The sequence below is a fragment of the Gossypium hirsutum genome, chromosome D04 (assembly GCF_007990345.1).
Source record: "Gossypium hirsutum isolate 1008001.06 chromosome D04, Gossypium_hirsutum_v2.1, whole genome shotgun sequence".
Lineage (NCBI taxonomy): Eukaryota > Viridiplantae > Streptophyta > Magnoliopsida > Malvales > Malvaceae > Gossypium > Gossypium hirsutum.
This window is the reverse complement of record NC_053440.1, coordinates 18,062,814-18,068,813: the sequence shown is the minus strand read 5'-3', so window position 1 is coordinate 18,068,813 and position 6,000 is coordinate 18,062,814. Positions and strand designations below refer to the sequence as shown.

The following is a 6,000-nucleotide window of genomic DNA, read 5'->3' as shown; positions in this document are numbered from 1 at the left end:
CAATTTTGGATGATTTAAATCCAGGGATAGTCAGACCAACCATAAAAGCTCAGCAGTTTGAACTGAAACTGCTAATGTTTCAGATGTTACAAATGGTAGGACAATTTGGTGGATTACCTATTGAAGATCCAAGACTACATTTAATACTTTTCTAGAGGTTTGTGACTCATTTAGACAACAGGGTGTTCCTAAAGACGCTCTGTGACTTAAACTATTTCCATATTCTTTAAGAGATCATGCCAGAGCATGGCTAAATAATTTGTCGTCAGGGATAGTGACATCCTGGAATGATCTTTGCTAGAGGTTTTTGCTAGGGTATAATCCACCGAATATGAATGCCAAGCTTAGAAATGACATCATGTCTTTTTGGTAGTTAGAGGATGAAACATTCTATGAAGCTTGGGAACGATTTAAAGATTTAATTTGAAAATGGCCAATGCATGGATTTTAGCACTGGACTCAAATAGAAATATTCTATAATGGGTTGAATACACATATGAGAATGGTAGTTGATGCATCTGCCAATGGTACATTACTAGATAAATCTTACAACGAAAGATATGAGATTTTGGAAAAGATTGCCAACAACGACTATCAATATCCTACCACAAGAGTTGGGACGTACAAGAGAGCTCTGGTACCGTGCAACTTGACGCAATTACTTCGTTGACAGCTTAGGTATCTTCTTTAGCTAACATGATTAAAACAATGAAAAATCCAATTGCAGTCCAGGAGATGAAATCAGTCAAGCTGCCATGCGTTTATTGTGGCAAAGATAATGTGTTTGATGAATGCCTATCAAACCCAACATCATTATACTGCACTAGTAATTTTAACCAGAAAATAACCTCTATTCCAACATGTACAATCCAGGGTAGAAACAGTATCCAAATTTTAGTTAGAATAATCAAGGTGTGGGGAGTTCACACAATGTTGCAAGACAAAATATCCATAATGCACTGCCCGATTATAATCATCTTATTCTGAGGCAAAATGCTCAACAAGGTCAGGTATCATCTTCTAATTATATTGAATATTTGTGGAAGGTGTATATGGCCAAAAATGATGCTGTGAATCAGAGTCAAGCTGTGTCTCTCCGAGCTCTTAAAAATAAAGTGGGGTAAATAGTGAACACTCTAAAGTCAAGGCCACAAGGAGCATTGCCAAGTGATACTAAAAATTTGAGAACCGAAGGGAAGGAGCAGTGCAAGGCCATCACTCTTAGAAGTGGGACTTAGTTGGATGGAGTTGTTTAGGATGTCATGGCAGAAGAAGACAAATCCAGCCGTAATCAAGAAAGGATCTTAGAGCCTACTGACTGATAGGCAACACCTAAAAATGGTACACAGAGAAATGTTGTGACAAAATTAAATCATGTTGCTAACAAAAATGCCACAGCAAAACAGTATCAACAACCTGAAGGACGACCTCCTTTACCTTTTCCTCAGCGATTTCACAATTCCAAGCAAGACATTCAGTTTAAAAGTTTTTTAGATGTTTTGAAGCAATTCCATATCAACATACTGTTGGTAGAACCTTTGGAGCAAATGCCCAATTATGTGAAATTTATGAAAGACATATTGTCAAAGAAGCGTAGATTAGGAGAATTTGAGGCTATTGCTCTCATTGAAGGGTGCACAACAATGTTGATGAATAAATTACCTCCAAAGCGAAAGGATCCAAGAAGTTTCACTATCTTGTGTTCCATTCGAAATCATTATGTTGGTAAGGCATTATATGACTTAGGAGCAAGTATAGATCTAATGCTTATGTCTATTTATAGGAATCTAGGAATTGGGAAAACAAGACTTACTATGGTGACTTTACAATTAGCTGATCGGTCCTACGCCCATCCGAAAGGTAAAATTGAGGACGTACTTGTAAGAGTGGATAAATTTATCTTTCCTGTTGATTTTCTTGTTCTAGAATTTGAAGCTGATCAAAATGTGCCAATTATCTGTGGAAGACCTTTTCTTGCTACAGGTTGAACCCTAATTGATGTACAGAAAGGTGAACTGACCATGAGGGTAAATAATCAACAAGTTACTTTTAATGTTTTTGATGCTTTGAAATGTAGAGAAAAAAATGAAGAATGCCACACCATTGGTTTGATAGAAACGAAAGTGGAGGAGAATTCAATAGAATTTGCCACAATAATTCTGATAATAACGAAGAGTTATTAGAAAGGATTGATGAAGTACGTTTCAAAGAACTCGGTGAATTCATGGAAGCCAAACAGAAATTGGAGAGACCAGGGAAAAAGTTTGACTCTTTGGATTTATCAAGTCATTCATTCAGGCCTCCTAGACCTTCTGTAGAGGAACCTCCTACATTGGAGTTGAAACCTTTGCCGCAACATTTAAAATATGAATACTTGGAAGATAACAGTACCTTACCGATTGTGATTTCTGCGAAATTGACATTCGAACAAGAAGTCAATTTGCTGGAAGTCCTGTGACGATTTAAGAAGGCGTTAGGATGGACCCTTACTGATATAAAGGGGATCAGTCCTTTGTTTTGTTTGCATAAAATCTTGTTAGAGGATTGCCACAACAAATCTATTAAGTAGTAGAGAAGATATAATCCGATAATGAAAGAAGTTTTCAAGAAAGAGATTATCAAGTGGCTTAACGCAGACTTTATTTGCCCAATCTCAAACAGCTTACAGTAGTTAGCAATGACAATAATGAGCTCATACCAACTCTCATGATCATAGGATAGAGAGTGTCCATGGATTATCAGAAGGTTAACAAGGCAATTAGGAAGGACCATTTCCCCTTAATGTTTATTGATAAAATGTTGAACAAGTTAGCTGGGAAAGCTTTCTACTATTTCTTGGATGATTATTCAGGGTATAATCAGATTACCATAGCTCTTAATGACCAAGAAAAGACAACTTTCAAGTGTCCATATGGTACTTTTGCATTTAGACGGATTTCGTTTGGATTATGTAATGCTCCGAAAAGTTTTCAACGTTGTATGATGACCATATTCTAGGATATGGTGGAGAAATTCCTTGAAGTTTTCATGGATGATTTGTCTGTATTTAGCAATGATTTTAAAGGTTGTTTGAAAATTTTGGAATTGGTTTTGTGCCGCTGTGAAGAGACAAATCTTTTCTTAAACTGGGAAAAATGCAACTTCATAGTTCGTGAAGGAATTGTCTTAGTGCATAGGATCTCACAGCGAGGAATTGAAGTAGATAGAGCAAAATCGAAGTAATAGAGAAATTGCCACTTCCCACCAGCGTCAAGGGTGTTTGAAGTTTTCTAGGTCATGCAGGATGTTATAGAAGATTCATTATGGATTTCTTGAAGTTATCTAAACCCTTGTGTACACTAGTAGAGCAAAATAGGCCCTTTGATTTTGATGAACACTGCTTGGGTGCTTTTGAGGAATTAAAGAAAAGACTAGTAGCAGCATTAATTGTAGTAGCTCCAAAATGGACCTTGCCATTCGAACTCATGTGCGATGCCATTGATTATGCCGTAGGAGCAGTGTTGGGGAAGAAGAGAGACAAAATACTATGTGCAATATATTATGCTAGCAAGACTCTGACGGATGCATAGCTTAATTATACCACCACGAAAAAAGAGCTGTTAGTTGTGGTGTTCGCGTTCAAAAAAATTCGTCCTTATCTAGTGGGTACCAAGGTCACAGTTTACACAGATCATTCTGCTATTTAGTACTTGGTGCCTAAGAAAGATGCCAAGCCGAGGTTGATTAGGTGGGTATTGTTATTACAAGAGTTTGAATTGGAAATTTGGGATCAAAAGGGGACTGAAAACCAAGTGGCTGATCATTTTTCAAGGTTAGAATTGGGTAATATAGATGGCATTGATAACTTTATTAAAGAAGATTTTGCAACTGAACAATTGCTATTTGCCACGACATTATCCTGGTACGTATATATAGAGAATTTCTTGGTGAGGGGTGTGATGCCGCCTGATTTAAACACCCACAAAAGGTAAAAATTTCTTCATGATGCTGAGCACTGTTAATGGGATGAACCCTTCTTATTTAAACATTGTGCCAATCAAATCATTCATAAGTGTCCCTGATGATGAAATGCACTCTATTTTAGAGCATTTTCATTTAGCTCATTATGGAGGACATTTTGGAGGAATGAGAACCACTACTAAAGTACTTCATTCGGGATTCTATTGGCCAAATTTGTTTAAAGATGTTCATGAATTCTGTCAATCGTGTGATCATTGTCAGAGAATAAGGAATCTATCTAGGAGACATGAAATCTCGCTGGTCAGGTCCTTTTGAAGTAGTTCAAGTATTTTCACATGGAGTTGTTGATATCAAATACATGAAAACGGGTGTTACATTCAAAGTTACTGGACAACACTTGAAGCACTACTGGGGTGCTCATATGGAGCGTGACAAGCAAAGCATCGACCTTCAAACTGCTTGAGTTAGAAATTTTAGATTTTATTTTATTTATTTGCTTTACTTTACTTTAATTTTATTGTTTTTAGTTATTTTTGTTCGTTGGTTATGTGCTAAATTTTTATTTCATTTCTGATTCTTTTACATTAGTGCAACTTTTCAATGGCAGGATAAAAGACCAAACTTCTCAGTATGTGCTGGGAGGATAAGTGCCATGGCATTACAGATGAGTGTTCTGCCATGACAAATTGGGTGATAAGGTGTTAAATTATCAAGGGTTGACTGGGTCGAAAAGTCCAAAGGAGAGTCCTTGAGCAGATTAACCTAATAATTTTTTTTGGGAGCCTTAGAAGTCAGCTTATATTGTAGGGCTAGGTCATTTTCTTTTATTTTTCCCTAAGGATTTCTTTCTTTTCTTCCCGCCACGTCACATACTTCCCTAGCACGTTTTTTCTTCCCTAAAACTGTCATCATTAACCCCCTATTTCTCTCTCTTCAATTGTTCATGTTTTATGTTTCTTTTAAAGCTCTACCTTTACGGTTTCTTTAACTTCAACTCTACTTCATTTTCTTTACACTGCACCTATCAAATATTTCTCTTTGTTCTTTCTTAATGGTTCGAGCCAAAAATGCTTCTAAAACCGTAGAGTCATCGTGCACTGGCGCTTCTCAACTAAAGACATTCTTCAACTCTGCTACAACTACAAGGTACTCAAATAACATTTTAAAGTGTCCCTTTTGTTTTGAGCAAAGATTTTTATTTAAGGATGAACCCTATATGGGGTATGACTAGCCTGTTTCGTTGATACTAGAACAACATGGGTGGGGCATTTTCTGCTTGCACCGAAAGGATGTTTTGGGCAGAGTAGTTAGGGAGTTCTATACCCATGTGAACTCCCCTGATTCTCCTTTCATCTATGTGAGGGGGGCACCTTTTCACCATTTGATGAGGACCATATAAATGTCCAGTTTAGCCTTAAAGAGGTACAAGATACCGAGTTGGTGGATAACATTACAGCTGAGGTTTTAACACAAGTTTTGAAGGATTTATGTGTTGAGGGCACACAATGGATTGTCTCTAGTAAGGATTGCTACACTGTTGAAAGGGCTCCCTTGAAATCGATTGGGAAAGTGTGGTATCATTTCTTGAAAAGTCGACTTATGCCATCCACGCACAATACCACCGTTTCCAAGGAAATGATGTTGTTGTTGCATTCTATTATAAAAGGAAGAACGATTAACATGTGACAGATCATTTTTCAGGAAGTCCATCGTTGTGCTAAGAAGAATGTCGGAAGTTTAAATTTTCCTTCTCTTATTATTGCATTATGCAAGACTGCTAATGTTCCTCTTACTGATACTGAGGATATTACCCCTAATAAGGATGGACTAACATAGGCAATTTTTGCCAAGCTCCAAGGCATTGATATTGTCTCGGCAACTAAAAAAGGTCATGTTCATACTGCCACGCGCGTTCCCACAACATTACCTTCAGTTTCTTAGGGCTCATTTGATCAACAAATATTGAATTCCTTGAAGTAGCTAGAGCAAAGGGTGTCTTTGTTTGAAAGTCAACAATACTAACTAGCTGAAGAGTTGGTC

General features: G+C 37.2%; 1 non-coding gene across 1 annotated transcript; it reads right to left on the bottom strand.

The window, feature by feature from the left end:
• Positions 1-340: 340 nt before the first annotated feature.
• On the bottom strand, positions 341-447 carry LOC121216531 (small nucleolar RNA R71). The gene has a single exon (XR_005912711.1). It is a non-coding gene; the product is annotated as a small nucleolar RNA R71 (small nucleolar RNA).
• Between the last annotated feature and the right edge of the window lie 5,553 nt (positions 448-6,000).